This window comes from Trachemys scripta, chromosome 19 (assembly GCF_013100865.1).
Source record: "Trachemys scripta elegans isolate TJP31775 chromosome 19, CAS_Tse_1.0, whole genome shotgun sequence".
Lineage (NCBI taxonomy): Eukaryota > Metazoa > Chordata > Testudines > Emydidae > Trachemys > Trachemys scripta.
Genome location: NC_048316.1, coordinates 16,555,937 through 16,579,270, shown reverse-complemented (window position 1 = coordinate 16,579,270; position 23,334 = coordinate 16,555,937). Strand labels below are relative to the sequence as shown.

Below are 23,334 nucleotides of genomic sequence, written 5' to 3'. Positions count from 1 at the left end.
TTTTTCCTAATGTCCAACCTAAACCTCCCTTGCTGCAGTTTAAGCCCATTGCTTCTTGTTCTATCCTTAGAGGCTAAGGTGAACAAGTTTTCTCCCTCCTCCTTATGACACCCTTTTAGATACCTGAAAACTGCTATCATGTCCCCTCTCAGTCTTCTCTTTTCCAAACTAAACAAACCCAATTCTTTCAGCCTTCCTTCATAGGTCATGGTTTCTAACTGGTCTGTAGTTTCCTGGGTTGTTTTTATTTCCCTTTTTATAGATGGGCACTATAGTTGCCCTTTTCCAGTTTTCTGGAATCTCTCCCGTCTCCCATGATTTTCCAAAGATAATAGCTAGAGGCTCAGATACCTCCTATGAGAGCTCTATTAGAGTTCTGAGTTGATAGCATTTTACCCACGCTTTGCACGGCACTAGTGCGAGTAACGATAAAAGACAACGCCACACAAGGCACTGGAGGCTCAGGCCGTAGGTTGAATTCTGGGGGTGGATCAATTTCATAGCATCATAGAATGGTAGGACTGGAAGTGACCTCAAGAGGTCATCTAGTCCAGCCCCCTGCACTCATAGCAGGACTAAGTATTATCTAGACCATCCCTGACAGGTGTTTGTCCAAGCTGCTCTTAAAAATCCCCAATGATGGAAATTCCACAACCTCCCTAGGCAATTTATTCCAGTGCTTAACCACTCTGACAAGAAGTTTTTCCTAATGTCCAACCTAAACTGCCCTTGCTGCAATTTAAGCCCATTGCTTCTTGTCCTATCCTCAGAGGTTAACAAGAACAATTTTTCTCCCTTCTCCTTGTAACAACCTTTTATGTACTTGAAAACTGTTCTTATGTCCCCTCTCAGTCTTCTCTTCTCCAGACTAAACAAACCCAAAGTTTTCAATCTTCCCTCATAGGTCATGTTTTCTAGACCGTTAATCATTTTTGTTGCTCTTCTCTGGACTTTCTCCAATTTGTCCCCATCTTTCCTGAAATGTGGCGCCCAGAACTGGACACAATACTCCAGTTGAGGCCTAATCAGCGCGGAGTAGAGTGGAAGAATTACTTCTCGTGTCTTGCTTACAGTATTCCTGCTAATATATCCCAGAATGATGTTTGCTTTTTTTGCAATAGTGTTGATCCACTATGACCCCATAGGCGTGTGCACGGGGTGTGCTGGGTGTGCCCTGGCACACCCTAATGCCCGCGGGCCGGATCTGGCCCCTCAGGGCTTTGGATCCGGCCCACGGGATTTGCCCCCCGTGGTGCCGCTGGCCTCGCGCCACTCTCAGAAGCGGCTGGCACCACGTCCCTGGGACCCTGCAGGGGGGTGGGCAGAGGGCTCCGTGCGTTGCTCAAGGCACCGCCCCCCACAGCTCCCATTGGTCGGGAACGGGGAACCACGGCCAATGGGAGCTTCGGGGGAGGTACCTGGAGGCGTGGCAAGGGCAGCGCGTGGAGCCCTGTGCCTCCCCCCCAGGGGCCGTGCAGGGACATGGTGAGCGGCACGGCGTGGGGCCAGGGCAGGCAGGCAGTGAGCGTGCCAAACCCCTCCTGCACCCCACCCCCCAACCCTCTGCCCTGAGCCCCCTGCCTGCACCCCGTACCCCTCCTGCAACCCAACTCCCTGTCCTGAGCTCCCTCCTGCACCCCAGCCCCCAACTCCCTGCCCTAAGCTCCCTGCCTGCACCCCGCACCCCTCCTGAACCCCAACTCCCTGCCCTGAGCCCCCTCCTGCACCCCAGCCCCCAACTCCCTGCCCTGAGCCCCCTGCACCCCTCCTGCACCCCAGCCCCCTGCCTTGAGCCCCCTGCCTGCATCTCGCACCCCTCCTGCACCCCAATTCCCTGTCTTGAGCCCCCTCCTGCATCCCAACTCCCTGCTCTAAGCCCCCTGCCTGCACCCCGCATCCCTCCTGCACCGCAACCCCCTGGCCTGAGCCCCCTCATACACCCTGCACCCCTCCTCTGCCCCAATCCCTTGCCCTGAGCCCCCTCCTGCACCCCAACCTTTATGATGTTTGCCTTTAAAAAAAAATTCCCTGGGCGCACACCCTAATGAAATGTGCAGCGCTGTGTGTGGGGAGCATGGGGCTGCGGGTTAGGATGAGGAGCATTGGCAGAGCTGTGTGTTGGGAGCGTGGGGCTGGGATAATGGGGGGCTGCGGGTTAGGATGAGGAGCATTGGCAGAGCTATGTGTGGGGAGCGTGGGGCTGGGATAACCGGGGGCTGCTTTATTAAATCTTTCATGTCATACATATGCACTTCAACAAAATTTGGAGGTCCAATTGAGTTAGCATAACCGTAAGGGCTCTATATTAGCTGAAGTCACATGGCTTTGTATTAAAAAAACCATTCAATGGGCAAGGAATTCTTTCTATTTAGGAACTGTTTATAATCAAGTCAAATAAGTTCAGAGTACGAAGTAAGAAACTTCATACCAATTATGGTCCATCACAATGAACGCATGTTAGACCAGAGTTACAAAATTGTATCTTTTCCCCCACGTGCATATTATTTTGAATATGATGTAGGGGCTACAGTTTTGTACTAGTCAGTCTAGGATTAGATATAGGTCAAGAAGATTGATGCAGAATCNCCCCCTGCCTGCACCCCGCATCCCTCCTGCACCGCAACCCCCTGGCCTGAGCCCCCTCCGGCACTCTGCACTCCTCCTGCACCCCAACCCCCTGCCCTGAGCCCCCTCATACATCCTGCACCCCTCCTCTGCCCCAATCCCTTGCCCTGAGCCCCTTCCTGCACACTGCACCCCCTCCCACACCCCAACCTTTATCATGTTTGCCTTTAAAAAAAAAATTCCCTGGGCGCACACCCTAATGAAATATGCTGCGCACGCCTATGTATGACCCCCCAGATCCTGTTCTGCAGGACGCCTTCCTAGGCAGTCATTTCCCATTGTGTATGTGTGCAACTGATGGTTCCTTCCTCAGTGCAGTACTTTGCATTTGTCCTTATTGAATTTCATCCTATTGACTTCAGACCATTTCTCCAATTTGTCCAGATCATTTTGAATTTTAATCCTGTCCTCCAAAGCACTTGCAACTCTTCTCAGCTTGGTATCATCCGCAAACTTTACAAGTGTCCTCTCTGTGCCATTATCTAAATCCTTGATGAAGATATTGCTTCCTTCAAAGGTGGATACCTAGGTTCCCACCTGATGTGTGGGGCCTTGGGCTGCGCCCTGAAAAGCCATGATTCTGTCTTATCTAAGGTTCCCAGGGTGTGTTTTGTTAAAGGAGAGGTTTTCCACTCTCTGCTTGGCCACAATTTCCCCCTGGGCAGTGCTGTTCAACGTGCTTCATGCTGGCTGCTGCCCTTCACGCAAAGGGAGGCTGCTGGCTGCGTTTCAGTGGCACGGTAGTTAAGAGGGACTGAAACAGCTTTGTTCCTTCCGCGTGCTATAAAAATGGAAAAGGTTATTTATTATAAAAATGCCCATTTCCTTTCATTAATTAATTCCCACGTAGACTGTCGCTTCCAGGGCGCCAGGCTCTCAAGAGCTCAATACAGATAATAAATAGGCCTGCCCACCCCTTCGGACAAACTTTCCCCTCTTCTTCCAGCCCTAAGCCCAATCGCCTCTCTCCAAATCTGTTATCCCCGGTAGCAAAACTCCAGGGCTAGAATAGCGTGTGGGGGAGTGGGTGTGTGTGGGGGAGGGTTTGCAGGTCAGGACTGAGGGGCAACAGCAGAGGTGTAGGGGGCCCAGGACTCAAGTAACAGAAGACACCAGGACAGAGAAAAACTAGGACAGGGTTAAGGAGAATTGGCAGAGCTGTGTGTGGGGAGCATGGGGCTGGGATAACGCGGGGCTGCGGGTTAGGATGAGGAGCATTGGCAGAGCTGTGTGTGGGGAGCGTGGGGCTGGGATAACAGGGGGCTGCGGGTTAGGATGAGGAGCATTGGCAGAGGTGTGTGTGGGGAGCGTGGGGCTGGGGTAACGGGGGCTGCGGGTTAGGATTGAGTAGGGTTGCCAACCCTCCAGGATTGGCCTGCAGTCTCCAGGAATTCAAGATTAACCTTTAATTAAAGATTACATCATGTGATTAAATCTCCAGGAATATGTCCCACCAAAACTGGCAACCCTAGGATTGAGGGGCAGCGGCAGAGCTGGGTGGGAAGTGGTTGTTGGGAGCTGCACCATCTTCTTGTCACCAGGACAACCTGACACGGGGGAACAGGCCCTGAAGTGGGGGGGGGGCGTGTGTGCGCATGGGGGTGTCTAACAGGCGGCCAGCTCGAAGTGTCCACCGGCCGCGGCTGTGTTCTGAGCCTGCCGGTCCTCACCAGCTCGCCGCGCCCCTGAACTTAACAAGAAGAGGGTCTAAAAATCAGTCACCCTGGGGTGCAGCGGGAGAGTTTGGCCCACGGGGGGCGCGCCCCCCAGATTAGACCGTGCGCTGGGCACGGCTAGCTAGGGTGACCAGCTAGAAAGTGTGAAAAACCGGGACAGGGGGAATAGGAGCCTATAGAAGAAAAAAATCCCAACTATCGGGACTGTCTCTATAAAATCGGGACATCTGGTCACCCTCCGGCTAGCGGGTGTAAATCAGGAGTGACACCGGAGTCGCTCCGGTGCGAAGCGGGAACGAGCCACTTCCCAGCCGGGGGGCCTCTGACGTGGGCCGCCACCGCCTGCCGCTGCCCGGGGCGCTGCTCGTGAATATTCATCGCGCCGGCCGGCCGGGAGCCAAGCGGCCCTGCAGACGGGGGTGGCCGCAGCGCGCTGCCATTGGCGGCCGGGCGGCTCCTGGCTCGGGGAGCAGCCGAGGGGCTTGGCCGGGAGCGGAGGCAGAAGTGGCCGGGGGAGACGCGCCGCTTGTGCACGGACTAAATCGGGGCTGGGAAAGCCGAGAGCCGCTTGGAGCCGGGGCTGCTGCGAGTGGATGAGACCCTCCCCCCCCCCACCCCCGGCCTTTGGCAGCTGGCAGGGGGAGGAGAGACCACACGAGTGTGTGTGTGTGTGTGTGTGTGTGTGTGTGCAAGGAGCGATCTGCCTTGTCAATCGGAGCATGGGTTGTTGCTGGGAGCCTGCTGCTGTCTAACCTCACAACAAAGGCTGGCGTGTAACTGGGGTAAGTGCCTGCTCCGAGTCCCTCCTGCTGCTTTCCAGCCCAGCCTGGGTTAGATGGGGGCTCTGTGGATGGCATGTGTGGCAACAAGGAACCCCGCACCCCCGCCCTCCCAACCCAAGAAAACAGCTCCACCGGCTGCTCCTCCAGCTAAGGAATGGGCCCCGGAGCCCAGCCCCTGGCTTGAAAATCCGGCTTCGCTGCAGGATTTGGGGGGCAATGCTGTGACCGCCCTTCAGCCCCACGCTGGGAATCCAGACACAAAGCCGGAGGACATGTAACCGTTCCCCAGGCTGGCCCTGTCAGGGCTGCAGTGGATAGCTAGCCCTGCTGGGTGGAATAAGGCCTGTCCCAGGGCAGGGGAGGGGGAAGGAAGAGGGATGCCTGCATGGATGGTTGCCTCTTTTTAGGGTAAGGTCGTCTCTTTCCTGCTATTGTGGGCAAAACTCCCGGCCAAGCGGTGGTGGTAATGAGGGCCCAGCAGATCCTCCCCCGGGCGGTTAATTAAAATGTTGCAAACACTGAGGTTGGGGGAGGAAAGGGGAAGGCTCAGAAAAATAGCGATCATTTTTTATCATAATCTCTGAAAGTTTTCATGTCCTTTTAATACTGATAGACCGGGCCAGGTCAGCTGCTCTGGAGAAGGGGAGTTTGCCTAGGCAGGATCTTTTCTACAGCCAGAACGTGTAGAAGCTTTTCCATACTAATCCATCTGCGGGCCTCAACCTTATCCCAGAGAGCTCACCTGTAGGGCTCAGAGTGTCCTTGGCCTTTCTGCGGAGCCTGCCAACAAGAGGCCACTTACCACTAAGGTCTGGTCTATGCACAGTTTTTGTACTGGGTTAACTATGTCAACGAGGGGAGTGATTGTTTTTAAATGCAATAGTTAAATCGATACCGTCCCTAGCACAAGCAGTTATACAGGATAGAGGTGCCTTATTGTGGTAGAATTTATTCTCCTAAATGTACAGGAATAAGGTCTAAAAAATTCATTAAAGTTAATGTTTCAAATGAAATATACCCAAGTTAAGAGGGAAGGTACTGTACATCTGGGGGTCAGGCTCGAGTTATGAGGGATTACAGGTATCGGTTACAAGGTTCACGAGATACATACATATCACATACCCAGCATAGACCCAGAGTGGGGTGCGGGAGTTTTTAAAGCGTCAGTGGATAAGTGGGTTCAGGTACGCCACCCATGGAATGTATTCAGAGTCCAAGCCAGGATCAGTGTAGCGCCGTGGCTCTCAAACTTTTGTCCTGGTGACCCCTTTCACACAGCAAGCCTCTCAGTGTGACCCCCCTTATAAATTAAAACATTTAAAAATATATTTAACATCATTATAAATGCTGGAGGCAAAGCGGGGTTGGGGTGGAGGCTGACAGCTCGCGACCACCCATGTAATAACCTCATGACCCCCTGAGGAGTCCCGACCCCCAGTTTGAGAACCCCTGGTGTAGCGAGTAAGTACGTGGGTGGGGTGCGTCCCTCGGTTCGTCAGGGAAGGAAGTGGGTTATTTCCCTGGTCAGCGGTCTCAGTTACTCAAGCTGGTACGGGCGGTTTCCTGTGATGTGTCCCGTGTAGATGTCTCTGGACCACCTGATGCTGTCGGACACCATGAGCTGTCTCATGAGGCCTTTAAACTGGTATAATTGTGTCCTCACTGGAGGGTTGGGCTGATTTATTCCAGATTTCCAAGGGATACAGTTAAAGTGGTACAAAAACTGTGTTTACATACTTGTAGACTTTGTCTATGGTTGGCAGAGATGTTAATTGCCCACTTCATTTTGAATGGTTTCTTGCAACATGCTCCACCTTGTATTTAGCTGTGACATACTGAGCACCTTTCCCAGACCTGAAGAAGAGCTCTGTGGAGCTCCAAAGCTCGTCTCTTTAACCAACAGATGTTGGTCCACTAAAAGATATTGTCTCAGCCACCTTGTTTCTCCATTATACACCCTGTCATGGATAAATTAATGGAGATATCCTATCTCCTAGAACTGGAAGGGACCTTGAAAGGTCATCGAGTCCAGCCCCCTGCCTTCACTAGCAGGACCAAGTACTGATTTTGCCCCAGATCTCTAACTAGCCCCTCAAGGATTGAACTCACAACTCTGGGTTTAGTAGGCCACTGCTCAAACCACTGAGCTATGGAAAACTGCATATAAGACACAGACCCTACCTCTGCATCCTGTTACGTATTAATAGCATCCCGCCCCAAGATCTGCCTACGCTGCTCCATAACTGCTCACCTGTTGGTTGGAGCTTAGCGTGATTTAATACAGCAGGAAGATGAGATTAAAAACACTTAAAGTTGTTGCTGGAACCAGCTCCAAACATGGTTTAAGATACTGGTGCTTTTTCATAGATTATAAAGTCAGAATGGATGCCTGTGATCATTTAGCTGACCTCCTGCATAATACAGGCCATAGACCTTCCCCGAAATAATCCCTGTTTGAACTAGAGCAGAGCTCTTCGAAAAACATCCAATCTTGATTTAAAAGTTTCCCGTGATGGAGATTCCACCCCAAGCCTTGGTCAATTGTTCCAATGGCTGATTGCCCTTGCTGTTAAAAAATTACACCTTATTTCTAGTCTGAATTTGTCTAGCTTCAACTTCCAGCCACGGGATCTGGTTGGCATTGAAACACCTCTGAGATCTCGCTCTGTATTGGATCCTTTTAATTTTGCTTACAAATTTGCTAACCAAATTAATGCAACTGAGGAAGGAGAGAGGGGGAAAGAACAAACTGGCTTCTAAAAATCTTGCAGTGCTAAAGGGGCCTTAGCAAAGTGGATGGGTCAAACTCTGGACCTATCTGCTGTGTGGCTGTAACACACATCTGTTCACCAAAGGTGAGATTCAGCCCTGCGCAGACAGCCAGCGCATCGCCCCAGCCATAAATAAAACCCTGTTTTGAGGGAAGAAGAACAGGAGTACTTGTGGCACCTTAGAGACTAACAAATTTTTTGAGGGCTTAAACGGGAACGGCCTGATTCATAGGCCTTGTGCCAATCCACTCTGCCCGGGCCGATTTCCCACCCCAAAGTCACACAGAGCTGGACCCACAGCCCATTGAACTCGCAAAGTGTTTTGGAAAAAATGCGGCACTATTATTTTTAAAAGTTACTCACCAGGCCTGCACTCGTGTTGAGCAATGTGCCAATAATAGATCAGTGGGCTGAAGTGAGCACGTGCAAGCTAAATCCGTGCAAAATCTGGTGCCTTTCAGGGTACGGCCAAGGTAAATATTTTCTCACGGGCATTTGAAAATAGGGTGGGCAGGAAATTGTAAGTACAGGGAATTATTGGGGGGGGGGATTTGTTATGGTAAATTAATGAATTTAGGCACAGAGGTCAGAGCCTCAACGGTATTTAGTTTCCTAACTTCCATTGATTTCAAATAGTTTCAATGGAAGTTAGGGGCCTACATACCTTTGAGGGTCTGGGCCCTACAGCATAGGGCTAGAGATGCCCTTTGTAGAATTTTTATGAATCAAAATAAATAAGCATCCTACAATAACAACCCGGTAAGAGAGGAAAACCCATGTGGAGGGGATGAAACAGGTTTTGCATTTCAAGCTTCCAAAGAATTATTGCAACAAAACCCCACAAAACCGTTTAAAAATGGCCAGGAATACTTCTGATGATAGCGCTTTAAGAAACAATCGCATGATATCGGAGCACGCCGGCAGTGAAGGAATGGAGAGGAGGAGTCAAGCCCTTATTTCTAAGGAGGGCCCGGCTTTGTAAACAGTCAGATTGCCAGGTACTAAGTGAGGGACAGACTGGCAAACATCAGCCTGTGTCTCTCCTGTAGAGGAAGTGCCTTACAAAGAAAAAAGCTGAACACAAGGGGAACAGCAAAGACAAGGAGGTGGGGACTCCAGAGCAGGGCCATCTGCTCAGGGGGAATCCCTGAGGACTGGATAATCAATCAAAGGCAAGTAGCCAGGCAAGGACAACTGTGATCAGCTCATCAGCTGAGTGAGTGTATCTCAGGACTTGATGAGGGCAGAAGCCATCAGGGTTTAGGGCCCGAGTCGCAGCCAAGGGTGAGTCTTTCCATTGGTTTCCATGAGCTTTGAATCACCTCGGTACTGGGGGGAAAAAGGGATGGGCACGTGCACCGAGGGCAGAAGTTAAGAAGATGCATGTGAGTCCTGTGGCGTGTCTGGTTCTGCATCCAAAGGTTCCTAGGGCCCCACTGTGGTACCTGCACAAATGCTGAGTGAAAGGGCTTTGAATGGTGGCGGGTGCAGCGTCCTCTGATCAGTGAGATACACCCCAGGAGCTTCCAAAAGGGATTCTGGGAGGATCGTCAGCTCCTGCGTGCTCCAGCAACGACTCCCTCCCCTCCTATCCCTACTCCACTGTGCCTCCATCTTGCAGGGCGGATTTCCACCCTGTCAATTTGACCCTGTAAACGCAGGATCTGCAAATCCTGTGTAGGTGCGAGCATTTGAACCCTGGGCCAGGCCCAGCTGATCTCTCATGGGTTTTGCCCCACCAAGGCAGGTTCACCAGAGGAGTTTTTAACGCAGAAAACTGGTGGTGGTATAGCTGCATCGAGGCTCTCCAGCTGAGAGCGGGGTCCCAGTGTTTACGTACAGTGCCTAGCGCATAGTGAGAGATAGTCCCTGCCTCAAAGAGCCTCCAGTCTACGTAGACAAAGGCTGGGAAAGAGGAGTATTATTAATCTCCAGGCACAGAGATTAAGTGATTTACCCACGCCGCAAAACCCTCCCATAGTCTTGTCCGATTGGCACAGCTCGGGGGGAAGCCCAGGACTAGAACGATGGGGTGCTGTCAGTCAGGACTGAGGGTGCAGAGGCAGCGTTTTTATCTTGCTGCCCCATGCGATACTGTGTCTAGCTCCCGCAATAGGTTTTGAAATAAAGAACGAAGGGAGTTCTTTATTCCCGAAAACTTCCTGTTTTCCGCGGGAGTTCAGGGTGGGGTTTGCATGCACGCTCAGCGTTGGCCTTGCGCTCTTCCCATTGGAATCAACAGTTGACGGTGGCGGGCTCAGAGTTCGGCCAAGCCTGTGTTTTTATTCACGGGGGGCAGAATTCCCCTCTGTACAAGGCCTTCGTGCCATTCGGGTTCTACCTCAGACTGTTGGGCTGTACCATGCAAGACAGGTTTCCAAGTGAAGACTTTGGCAGGGATGTACATTGCGCCTTGTGTTTTTACCCAAATGCATGTGATACACTCCCCCCAACTCAGGAAGAAGCCCTGGGGTTCAGAAAGTCTGAGATCCTCTGGTAGGCAGCATGATCTAGATGGCATAATCGAGATGTGCTTTGAGTGTCACTTTTCTTTCCTTTGTGAGCAAGAACATGTTTAGGGCCTGGGAGAAATGTGCATTTCCACTCTGAGGTTCAACTGCAAAATGCTCACCTTGGCTCCCCATTTGTTCTGTTTGTCTGCGGTCGATGGGATGAGCTTAGATGCCGGGGCTGGATTTTAAGTCCTGGCCACCGAGGCTGTGCATACAGCTGTTTGTATTTGTACAAGTGCGTGCACACCCATGTGGCTCGCGCGGTATTTGTGTGCACACACTAGGATGGTGCACTGACCTGAGTCACAGGCACAAAAGGGGCATGCATCCATGTTTTGCACGGGAAATCCAGTGTGTGTATATGTGGGGAGATTGTGTGAAATTTCTTTGCACTAGACTCTGTGCACCACTATGAACTCCCCAAGAATTTGGGACTATCACAAACCTCACCACTTTCCGTTCCACGTGCAAGGCAGACTTCTCCGACCTTTCCTTCTCTAATATAAACACACAGCAACCGCTGTATGTAACAGATAACAGTCAACCCGCCCCTACCAAAACAGGACACGCCACTCCACACTTTTCTCCCTCTGGGGAGAGGAGAGAACAAACAACAAGTGACAGATGTGTAGTCCTGTTGCTCAGTGCAGCGTTGGAAGGCACACAGATACTACGGTGATGAGTGTGGTATAACAACAGATATAGAATAGAACAGGACTTGCTTCAAGCAGGGGCAAATTTCACCAGGGGATATGCAGACATGGAAGCTTGACGGAAATTTGACCTCACGAACAATGAAACCAATGTGTAAGTAATGGTGTCCATTAGCTGATTGTAGCCCGTCTCTACCTTTCTATGGCCTTTTGTTTAGCCTCCTATCAAACTTTAAAGGTCACATGTTTTTGACTTGGCTGGCGATTGAAACCCAAGAACTTTTCTGCCCCTTTTTCACTCTGTTTTCCGAGCCGACAGTGGTTACCAGGGCCTGCACTGTGGAATGGCTGGCTTGGTCAGGCTAGCCAACGTTTGCTTAATGTCACAAGTATTTTCTTGGCTTCGGTCGCTGTGCAGCTTCAATCATGCGGCTAATGGATGTTGAAAAACAACAGGCTGTGCTGGGGATTTGAACCGCTGCTGCTTCTGGAAAGGGCCTGAGACAACAAACTAGTTTTGTGGCGAATGCAGGATGAAATTTCTCTGGGGTGGTTAGGGCGATTGGGAACAGCTGGAGCCCCATCCCCCCTACAAAGGCTCGATGGCCCATAGGCAGGCTGTGCAGATGTTAAGGAGAGAGGGCTGCTTCTGATTCTGTTTCTTTCCTCCCCCCCAGTTGCTCTCACTTGCCCTACAGAGTCTTTAAAACAAGAGTGGGTGGGTGCCTTTCTCGGAGCTAGAAGTTACGGGCTTCATGCAGGGATTAGTGGGTGAGGTTCTTTGGCCTGTTTTGTGCAGGAGCTCAGACTACATGACAATGGTGCCTCCTGGCTTTAGAAAGCTATGACGCTCTGTTGCTTTACCATCTAAGGAGTCCTCCCACCTCTGCCAGCCCATTTTTTCTGCCGTCATCCTGATCGGAGTCGGGACTGCCTCCTCGTGGCCGGCAGGAGGCGCTTTAACCGCGCTATTGTCGCAGCACCGTGTGGCAGGCAGCCAGGCAGGGGAGCAGCTTCAGAAACTTATCATGCTCTAATCATGGGGGATGGATAGCTCAATGGTTTGAGCATTGGCCTGCTAAACACAGGGTTGTGAGTTCAATCCTTAAGGGGGCCATTTAGGGGTCTAGGGGCAAAAATCTGTCTGGGGATTGGTCCTGCTTTGAGCAGGGGGTTGGACTAGATTAGATGCTCTCCTGATGTCCCTTCCAACCCTGATATTCTATGACCAGGACCCCATTGTGCTAGGTCCTATACAAACACAGAACAAAGAGATGGTTCCCTACCCGGGGAGTTGACAATCTAAGTATATATCAAGGGGTGACAGATGGATACAGGCAGATGGGGGAGCCCAGTGAGATAGGACGGTTAGCAGGACAGGCAGTGGTCGCAGCAGACCCGCAGCCGAACCATTGCCAAGTGTTTTGTAAACATCGCGGCAAAGGAGAATTTTAAGGCGGAGTCTGAAGGACAGAGGTAGCTTTGTCGATGCTTACGGGAAATGCTTCCCAAGGGTGAGGGGCAGCCTGGGAGAAAGCACAACATTTAACAAGTTGTCGATGGAGGCTGGCATGGGCTGGTCGGAGGAGAGAGTCAACATCTTGATAACAAAAGAGAGATGATAGGTAGACAAGCAGTCATTGACCTAATGACTGGATGCTATAATTAATCCATCCACCATACAATGTCACCCAATAAAACTCTACCTGACCCTCTCTTTCATCTATGGTAGAACCTCTGAGTTATGAACACCTCGGGAATGGAGGTTGTTTGAAACTCTGAAATGTTCGTAACTCTGAATAAAACATTATGGTGGGTCTTTCAAAAGTTTACTATGCAGAAGAAAAATGCAGCTTTTAACCATCTTAATTCAAATGAAAGAAGCACAGAAACCGTTTCCTGACCTTGCCAAATCTTTTTTTTAAACGTTCCCTTTATTTTTTTCGTAGTTTTTGTTTAACACAGCACTGTACTGTAGTTGCTGGTTTTGGCTCTGCTGTTGCCTGATTGTGCACTTCCGGTTCCCAATGAGGTGTGTGGTTGACCGGCCAGTTTGTAACTCTGGTGTTTGTAACTCTGACGTTCTACTGCATTGAGTCCTGTATTTGGGCTACTTGGGGTTTCAAATTACCCGGTAACTTGAGAGTCTCACCTAAATCTCCGTTGCTGCAGACTAAGCCCATGACGTCTCGCGTATCTCCAGCACACCTGTAATAATGATGAATTTTCAAAGGGCAATCGGTGGTTTTGGCTAAAGAACTAAACATTCAGGTTCAGCTAAGCATCTCTAATCAGTCTATTTCGACTAGACATATGACTTCCTCTTTGGTTTCAAAAATCAGGCTGAAAATCTCAAGAGAACAAACTCCTTTGTGAGATTTCAAGAGCCTTCCCGCTTCTGACCTTCAGGGCCAGATCGCTCAGGAATACCAGATTTTCCCCCTGGTGTTTCACTGCCTCTGGTTTTAAATCCTGGTTGATGCAAGGAGGTGCAGAAGCACGTGAAAATGGGGTGTGTATGTGTGTGGGTGTGACCTAACTGCACCTTAGTGAACCTCAAAGTTAAGGTTCTATGTAAGTTTCAAGTGAAAGATCAGGACAGGTCCCATTTTACTGATGGAACTGGTTTGTTCATGCTTGTTAGCTGTCTTGGGATTGACATGGTCTTTGGAACAAGGCAAAAAAACAGACTGTGCCGGTCTAGATTATGACGAGTGTTAATTGTATTGCCACATGCATGGCCCAAGACCCCCTTGTGCTAAGCACTGTACAAATCCACCCAAAAAGACAGTTCCGGCCTCAGAGAACTTCCAAACTAAACATAAGACAAGACGTGGATGTAGACAGACAGGGGAGCAATCCACTCCAGGTTTTACATTGTGCCTGCTGCATGCTGGGACAGGAGGTACTGGGCGTTTAGCTAGTGCAGTGCTAATACCCATGCAGCGCATACATCATCGGCACAACTACCGGGCCCCAATCCAGCAAAGTGCTTAAGCATGTCCTTACTTCAAGCATGTGAGTTTGACCACTTGACATCAGTGTGATGGGACTAGTCACATGTTTTGCTGGATCAGGGCCATAGTTCTAAGAAGTTCCCCAGAAACCAAAGGCATGATACTTGTGTCCTGCTACATTGCCAGATCTTGTCCAGTTGAGTGCAGTGCACCGCCCTAGTTCTGGCTGAAATGGGCTTTTAGATACTAAACGTGTTGTTTGGACTATTGGGTCTTTCCCGGTGCAGGGGAGTTTTGCATTTTAATGGCACTGCAATGAAGCCAAGCGCAGTCCATATTCTAAATTAATGACTGGAACACCAGGGCTCACTGGCCGGGGATTGCTGGTGCGGGGATTACAAAGTGCAGTATCCTCGCGCTTGCCGAGGCCGTGTCTGACAGCTTGCAAGTTTGAGAATACAGGCCGGGAATAACAGAACGAGAGTCGGGCTGGAAAGCGGGAAGCAGGAATCCAAACCGCAGATCTGGAAGGAAATCCTTGGAAAACAGTGTTGGAAATGACCTAGGAGTGACAGTAGAGGGCGCGTTAGGGGAGAACTCGCAATGCACGGTTGGGCGTGTACATACAGAGGTATACTAGATCATGGAAATGATTGTCTGTATCGGGAAACACTTAGGAATAAGGGATCTAATTCTCATTTACATAACGGCCCCTTTCCATTGCCAGAGTGGTGTAAAGAGGCCTTGGCATAAATGAGAATCCGACCCGGAATCTGCAGTATTGCGTCTCTTTCTGGGCTCCTCAGTGCTAGAAAGGTGTTGCTCAAATAGAGGGAATTTGGAGAAGGGGCTAAGGGGGCCAAGGGGTTAATTTATGAGGAAAGAGTAAATGGCCTGCAAGTGTGCAGTTTGGCTAAACAAGGGCTAGTGGGGAGGTTAGCATCAGTGTCCATGAAGAGCTGAAAGTGCAACTACAGAGCAAATGTTTAGGTGGCCGAAGGGTATAACCGGGGCGTATGGGAGGACACTGAGCAAAGACACATTGTGGGCACTGGTGAACATGCAGAAAACGCCCCGTTGGCCCCAATCCCGTCAGCATGCACAAAGTCGCAACTGCTTTCCTCTAAAAGTAGTAGATACGGAAAGCAGTAAACCAGGACTCCCTAAATGGGACGGCTTCCCCTGGAAAAGTTAAGAACATGCATAAGTGTTTGCGGGATTGGGGCTGGGGAGCAGCGTCTCAGAAGCAGATCATTTGGGACACTTTAAACCGGACTGGGTAAAATGCTGAAATAATCTGCATTGGCTGAGGGGAGGGATTGATGAAGAAATAGCCTCGGGTACCTTTTCCTTGTGAAAGTACCAGCACTGTTTCTGCCTCTATTGGCTGTTTCATTTACAACCTGCCTCGTCAGTATCTCCCCTCCCTCCCTCCCCGGGTTTGGCTAACTGGAGAGCTTTGGGAGGTTTCTTTTAGACACAAGTGGTTCTGAGCGGACACTCCAGCTTCGGATCCCAATTTGCAGCTCAAACTTCTCTCCATGTTGGATGGAGTCTGAACGCCAAGTTCCAAATGCCCTGAGCTTTGGATTCAGCTGTAGAATTCAGCCTCCATCCACTCCTTGCTTCTGCACGTCTTCAGAGCTGACATTTCAGTGCAGGGTCTTATTCCTAACTGTCCTGGATGACCTTTGCTTGAGCTTTCCTTATGCACACACGAAGGCATGGCGGTTCTACCTAGTCTCATTTCTCCTGCTAAAAGCAGCTCTTTGCAGAATGCGTGGCTGTGCTTAAATGAATCTCCGGGCCACCACCCATGCGCGTGTGAGTTCACCCTCTGTAGCACGGTGCTGCTTCTGTGCGGCTCTTCCGAAAATGTCCTCAGTCCAGGTGGCACTGTTGTTTCCAGGTTCAGTTGAAATGACACCTGTACTTCCTCCAGGGTGTGACTGCTTTGCTCACTTCGATTTGCACGGTGTGATGCATTTGCAGCAACTAGGTATTTTTCCACTTGGCTTGTGTAATGGTAATTATATGTTTATCCTGTAGTTTCATCACGAGCCGCTGCATGCCAGGACAGCTGTCATTCAGGTCCTGCTTCTGTATGTCTAGCTCATGTTTATTACGTGACAGATCTCCCCGCAACCTTGTAAATTTGCCTGTGCAATTTCTCCCATCCAGAGGCTAGAGCCAAGGGTTCCCTCCCGCCATCAGAGCCTTTTCCCTCATTCTCAGTCTTTGATCTCCCAGAGGAAGTAGGAAGCAGGAAACAAAGCATCTTTTCTCCTGAAACAAAACTTTTCAGAGGCCAGAATTTTAACTAGAAACTTCAAACCCACCCACACCTCCCCCTAGATCAGTAGGGTTTCACACTTGTGTGTCTGGATGCTGGCCCTTGAATCAGGAAACTCCAGCGGAGTTGAGCACAGCATGGGTTTATTTTTGCTGGAATAAAAGGTCCTTATCTCTTTCACCAGGGATGTTTACTGCAGCCCATGGATGTTGGAAAGCGGGGATGGATCAGCAGTCCATATGGGCGTTGCTATCTAAACCCTGGCGTTAGCCACATCGCATTAAGATCAGCACTTGCGTGTTGATATGGGGAGATGCTGGCTCTGGACAGGGAACTTAAAATGTACAGGGCTCAGTAGCTGAAATCAGTTTTCTTAAACAACACATGCGCTAGGAGGCTGCACCTCAGAGACTTTGAAGGCCGGAAGGGACCATCGTGATCATCTAGTCTGACCTTCTGCACATCCCAGGCCACAGTACCTCACCCACCCACTCCTGTAATAGACCCCTGACCTCTGCCTGAGTTACTGGAGTCCTCAAATCATGGTTTAAAGCGCAGGTGGGCAAACTACAGCCTGCGGACCATATCCGGCCCGCGGGATCGTTCTCCCCGGCCCCTGAGCTCCTGGCCTGGGAGGCTCGTCCCTGGCCCCTCCTCTGCTGTTCCCCCTCCCCGCAGCCTCAGCTCACTGTGCCACTGGTGCAATGCTCTGGGTGGCGGGGCGGCGAGCTCCTGGGGCAGCGCAGCTGCAGAGCCGGCCTGACCCGGTCTCTGTGCTGCATGGTGGCGGCAGTGGTGGCAGCGTGGCCCGGCTCCCTCCAGGTGGCGCCGCTGTAGCGCCACCAGCCACTGGTGTTCCAGGCAGCGCATTAAGGGGGCAGGGAGCGGGGGAGGGGGATTAGATAGAGGGCAGGGGAGTTCGGGGGGGGTGGTCAGGGGGTGGGAGTGTGGATAGGGGTCGGGGCGGTCAGAGGGCGGGGAACAGGGGGGTTGAATGGGGGCAGGGGTTCTGGGGCAGTCAGGGAGAAGGGGTGGTTGGATGGGGCAGAGGTCCGGGGGGGGGGGGGGGGCGGGCGGGGGGGGGGGGGGGGTTGGGGGGGGCGGCAGGGGGCAGTCAGGGGTGGGCGGTCTGGGGGCGGTCTGGGGGCAGTCAGGGGACAGGGAGCAGGGGGGGTGGATGGGGCAGGAGTCCTGGAGGGCTGTCAGGGAGCGAGAAGCAGGGGGGATCTGATAGGGGCATTGGCCGGGCCAAGCACAGCCTCCCCTAACCGGCCCTCCATACAATTTCTGAACCCCGATGCGGCCCTCAGGCCAAAAAGTTTGCCCGCCCCTGGTTTAAAGACTTAAAGTTTCAGAGAACTCACCATTTAAAAAAAAGAACAGGAGTACTTGTGGCACCTTAGAGACTAACAAATCTAAGGTGCCACAAGTACTCCTGTTCTTCTTTTTGCGGATACAGACTAACACGGCTGCTACTCTGAAACCTGTCACCATTTAAACTAATTTAAACCTGCAAGTGCCCCGTGCCCCATGCCGCAGAGGAAGCGAACCTCCCCTCCCCACTTTCCCCTCCAAGGTCTCTGCCAATCTGACCTGGGGGAAAATTCCTTCCTGACCCCAAACGTGGTGTAAACCAGAGTTGCCCACTGAAGTTGGCATCAGCAGAGGATCCGGTCTTTTGTGTTTCTAACGGAGCAAGGGCCCATGCGATGCAGTTTTGTTCCTTGTGGATATAGCACAATCGGAGCTGATGGGGCTAGGAATGCGTAACCATAGTGTTAACGGTTTTAGGTTTTCGGCCATGTCCTGCATAAATGACAGTTTATTTCCTGGTGAAATTTAACAGCTGATCCTTCAGAATCAGAAATCTGCCTACTTACCTGCCTCCCATCGCTATGGAATCTGAGCATCTCGCAGACATCTCGTATTTGTCCCTACACCCCATTATGGGGTGAGGAAATGCTAGTATCCCAATGTCTAAGATGGGAAACTGAGGCACACAGAAAGGCAGGGCCAGATTTCCAAAAGAGATCAGCATCCAACCGCGGCCATTTTCAGCACCTGACCAAGTGGCCAGATTTTCATTCTGCATCCAGTGCAATGAGCATTTTTGACAATCTGGCCTGTAAGTGATTTGCCCATGGTAACACAGGAAGGCTGTAGCGGAGCCAGTAATTGAACCTGGACCTCTTGAGAGCCAGTCCGGTGCCTTAACCCCAAGACCATCTTTCCTCTGTAAATACCCCTGGATCCAAATGCTCTCAATTCTTTGAGGGGATTCAGAGAACCTACATCCAAATTTTACAGCTGTCTCCTACCTGTGTGATAGGCCTGAACTGAAAATCATGGATCCAAGCATCGCTCCTGAATTTGGGGTAGGGGGAATAATCAAAATCCAGACTGGAATTTTGTGGTTCATTCCCATCTCTCTAGAATTGGGAGAAGTCCCCCCGTCGCTCCCCCTATGTTAGAACAATGACAACATACAGTAGGTTGAATCTAGGGCTTGAAAGCTGAATTGCAAAGGATTTTTAAAAAATTAGGCTGTGCCTCTATATAATAGAGAACAAAAGAGGGGGTTTCGTTTCAACCTTCAAAATCTCCTCTCGTTTTGCTGGAGGACAAAGCCTTGAAGGATTTGTACTTTGAACTCTGCCACCTCACTTGAATGGGTGGGCTATTGAATGATTAACAAAGACTCTTTTATCCCAAATGTGAGTCAGTTCTTGTCGTTTAATAGGCAGTGGCAAAAATAACAGTCAAAGAGTTTTAAGCTGCCTGATGAAAAATCTCTTCCGTTCTCCATTTCCATAACGTGCTGTTGTCATTTCGCTTTGTCTAGACTAGGGAAATTGGGACAACCCTCTTATGTAAACAAACGCCGCCACTGTCACTTACGCTGGCAACTTAGTGCAGACCTTGTCTTTACACTAGTGCAATGCATTTACACTGGGGACTTGTGCTAATGTAGCCGCTCCAATGCACACGCTACCCCAGAACCCAAGATAGCCCAACGTAAGGTCTTCACTAAACATCCAGGCCAGCCTTAGTGGTGAGCAATGAGGGTAGTTGCCCTAGGCACCGACTTCCGGGAGCATCAAATCAACATCGGGGGGTGCTACATTGGCTTTGTTTTGGTTTGGTTTCTTGCTTGGCCTTTCAGGGGGCATCGGGACTGTTTTCTGCCCTGCGTGACAAAATACCCAGGACTGGTCCTGCTAATCAGAGACTTTTCCCGGGCAGGTAATACATGAATTTCTCTTGTAAAAAAAACGAGAAGAAAGAAAACCGTAACACAATAAAATAAAGTTTTTCCAGGTGTTCTTTATTCACTACAGAGAAACAGAAAAGTGCACAAGCCCATTTGATTGTTTTTTCCCTCTTGAAAGTCTCCTTTAAATACTCAAGGATGTCTCTCTTTAAAGACGAGTCAAGTGCATGAGAAGGTGCTTTGAAAGACGCAAGTGGCACCGGTTGTAATTTGGAGGGATTAGACAGCAAGTGCCAACAGGAAAGCCAGCCGGAGGGCAGATTTTAATGGGGGTTTTGTGGTAATAAATAAGTTCTAAAATAAAACAAACAGTCCGACCGTGGGAACCTGGAGCCCTGCCTTCTTAAAACAGCGTTCTTGATTAAAATTGCATAATTTTGGAGACAGCATGGGACACGGCGTTGTCCAGTCACTGGAGCGTGCCCTCCAGAGGCGGGAAACGTATGAGTTTTAATCGCAGTCCTAATGCTGACCTGTTGTATGTTGAAGGTAGGGTGACCAGATAGCAACTGTGAAAAAATGGGACAGGGGGTGGGGGGTAATAGGTGCCTATATAAGAAAAAGTCCCAAAAAACGGGACTGTCCCTTTAAAAACAGGACATCTGGTCACCCTAGTTGAAGGGGATGTCAAAACATTCCAAAATTTCCAATCTCATGCTCTAGGACTTCACCTGCAGGGGTCAGGAAGGCAATCCCTTCCCCCCTCCAGTGTATTTGGTTTTCGTTGTTGCTGTTGTCTCCTTCCTCTGAGGCATCAGAGATGGTCATGGCTGGAGATAAAACAGTGGATGGGGTGGGCTGGTGCTCTGAAGTGGCATGGAGAATTCTCTCTCGGATGCTTGGTTGGCTGGTTCTGGCTCACATGCTCAGGGTCTAACTGATTACCATATGTGGGGTCAGGCAGGACCTGGGGGTTTTCTTGCCTTCTTCTGCGGTGTGAGGCATAGGTCGCTTGCCAGGATTATCTGGGTATATCTCACCTACTCTGTTCCCTGCCACTGCAGGGGCTTCGGACACTGGTGTTCTCTGTCTGTGGCACACAACCCTTTAGTCGCCGAAGGGCTGAAATACGTTGGTCTAATTCCGATTGTGAGGCTTGGTGGGGAGTGGCCAGGTGCTGCTGGTGGCCTCTGAGGTGCAGGAGGTCTGACTAGCTAGAGAATCTCATGGTCCCTCCTGGGTTTAAAGTCGATGACTCCATTTTGGGCATCTCAATTCTTGGGTGCCCGACGGAAGGTGCCGTTGGGTTTGGTTTTCAGAGGGGCTGAGCAGCTGCAGACCCCCTGGGCTGCAGTGGGCGTAGCAGGTGCTCCGTATTCCTAAAAACACAGCTCAGGATGGGCAACTAGACAGCATGAGGATAAGCGTGGTAGTAAAATCATGACTGTCCCGCCCTGCTAGCTGGCTTGTGTTATTGTGCTGCAGGGTTCTGTAACTGGATTAAAATGGCCCAAGGAGCCCAACCCACCTCATCCTTCTGAAGCTTCTTCCTCATCAGATGATAATGAAATCCCATCCGTTTTCCACCTCCTCCCGCAGCAGATCCTGCTGCCTGGCCACTGAGTTCCCCAGGAGAAATATTGAACAGAGTTGCCTTTGAAGATCAGCAGTGCTGTCTGGGAGAGGTTGCTGGGTGATATCATAGGACTGGAAGGGACCTCGAGAAGTCATCTAGTTCAGTCCCCTGCAATCAAGGCAAGCCTAAGTATTATCTAGACCAGTATTTCCCAAACCGGGGTCGCCGCTCGTGTAAGGAAAGCCCCTGACGGGACGGGACGGTTTGTTTACCTGCCGCGTCCGCAGGTCCGGCCAATCGTGGCTCCTACTGGTTTGCTGCTCCAGGCCAATGGGAACCGATGGAAGCGGCGGCCAGTACGTCCCTCGGCCCGCACCGCTTCCAGCAGCTCCCATTGGCCTGGAGCGGCGAACCACGGCCAGTGGGAGCTGCGATCGGCCGGACCTGCAGACGCGGCAGGTAAACAAACTGGCCCGGCCCGCCAGGGGCTTTCCCTGAACAAGTGGCGTCCCAAGTTTGGGAAACACTGATCTAGACTATCCCTGACAGGTGTTTGTCTAACCTGCTCTTAAAAATCTCCAATGACAGAGATTCCACAACCTCCCCAGGCAATTTATTCCAGTGCTTAACCACTCTGACAAGAAGTTTTTCCTAATGTCCAACCTAAACTGCCCTTGCTGCAATTTAAACCCATTGCTTCTTGTCCTATCCTCAGAGGTTAAGAAGAACAATTTTTCTCCCTCCTCCTTGTAACAACCTTTTATGTACTTGAAAACTGTTATCATGTCCCCTCCCAGTCTTCTCTCCTCCAGACTAAACAAACCCATTTTTTTCAATCTTCCCTCATAGGTCATGTTTTCTAGACCTTTCATCATTTTTGTTGCTCTTCTCTGGACTTTCTCCAATTTGTCCCCATCTTTCCTGAAATGTGGCACCCAGAACTGGACACAATACTCCAGTTGAGGCCTAATCAGCGTGGAGTAGAGCGGAAGAATTACTTCTCGTGTCTTGCTTACAATACTCCTGCTAATACATCCCAGAATGATGTTTGCTTTTTTTGCAACAGTTTTACACTGTTGATTCATATTTAGCTTGTGATCCACTATGACCCCCAGATCCCTTTCCGCAGTACTCCTTTCTGCATAGTCATTTCCCATATGAAGTTTCCCCAGTCCTTTGTAAGCTCCCATGACTGAAAGGGCCATTTCAGGGGGCTTTAAATGGTGTAACTGGGGCACAAGAATGAAACTGGGAAGTAGACGTTTGAGGTCGGTTCCAAAATACTTTCAGATTGTGACGGTGCCCTGTGCTGCACAGCAGTGATGGAAATTTCTTTGAATTTTTTTTTTCATTTTTATATTTTTATTATTTCGCCATTCTCTCAGGACCGCAGCCGTGCACGATATACACGACTGCTAGCGACGTGCCGTATTGTCACGTAACACAATCGCTGAAATAGTCTAGTTTTCTTCATTTCGTCTTCAAAACCATGAAGGGCAGCTCGGGCTGAAACATCTGATCTTCTTTCTGCTCGTGGTGCAAGGAAACCGTTTGTAGTTCGACTACTGCTGTGTCATCCCCTGGTACCCTGCATGCTGAATGCCTGGTGTGGAATCCATTGCTTAGGAAGGCCCAGCCTTCATGGGGATGTGGAGAGGACCGAGGCCCTAGAGCAAATAGAGTTAACATCGGAGCCTTGCTAGAGAGACCCAGGCAGATGAAATTGGCCTGCATGATTAGCGGCGAGCAAGGAAAGTAACAGAGCAAACAGAGGATGGCAACAGAGCACACTGACTGCAGTTCTAACACCTGGAAGCTGTCAATCGAGCATAAAGGCTAAAAATAAACGAATAAAGAAGATTTTCCAGCTTGTTCCTAGACGAGTATTAAGTCACCGGGGCTGGCAAGCTGCAGCAGTTGCTCCAACTTTCCTCGTTTTGAATGTTTTCCCCTTTACTTGCTAGGGAGAACATGTCTTTTTAAAATGTCACTCGCTAAGATGAACTAAAAAGTCCCCCATATTACAGCTCTGGATTGATTACGCTCAGCTGTACTGTGCTACTACGTGGTGGCCCCAGCCAGGGTGGGGGCCCCATTATGTAGGTGTTGTACACACCTGTGGTGAGAGAGAAGCCCTGCCCTGCACGGTCTGAATAGTCAAGGCAGACAAGGATTATTGTGCCCACTTTATGGACAGGGCTTGGTCGCTCAAGCAGTCTGTGGAAGATCTGCAAATAAAACTAAAATCGCTTTAGCCCAGGGGTCTCTAACGCTGTA

The 23,334-nt window shown here is 50.4% G+C and overlaps 1 protein-coding gene across 7 annotated transcripts in view; it reads left to right on the top strand.

Annotated features, from left to right (window-relative positions):
- Window positions 1-23,334, top strand: part of ARHGEF10L (Rho guanine nucleotide exchange factor 10 like) — a 191,940-nt gene that overhangs the window by 18,806 nt on the left and 149,800 nt on the right. For 4 of the 7 annotated variants that reach the window (XM_034753129.1, XM_034753128.1, XM_034753127.1 and 1 more), the window contains exon 1: window positions 4,949-5,083. The exons of 1 other annotated variant lie outside the window; for it this stretch is intronic. The gene's annotated coding sequence lies outside the window, so the exon portion shown is untranslated. Of the gene's footprint in view, window positions 1-4,948; window positions 5,084-5,873; window positions 5,893-11,155; window positions 11,175-23,334 lie in introns of those variants that run through there. 2 more of the 7 variants (XM_034753124.1, XM_034753126.1) reach the window with 2 other exon arrangements.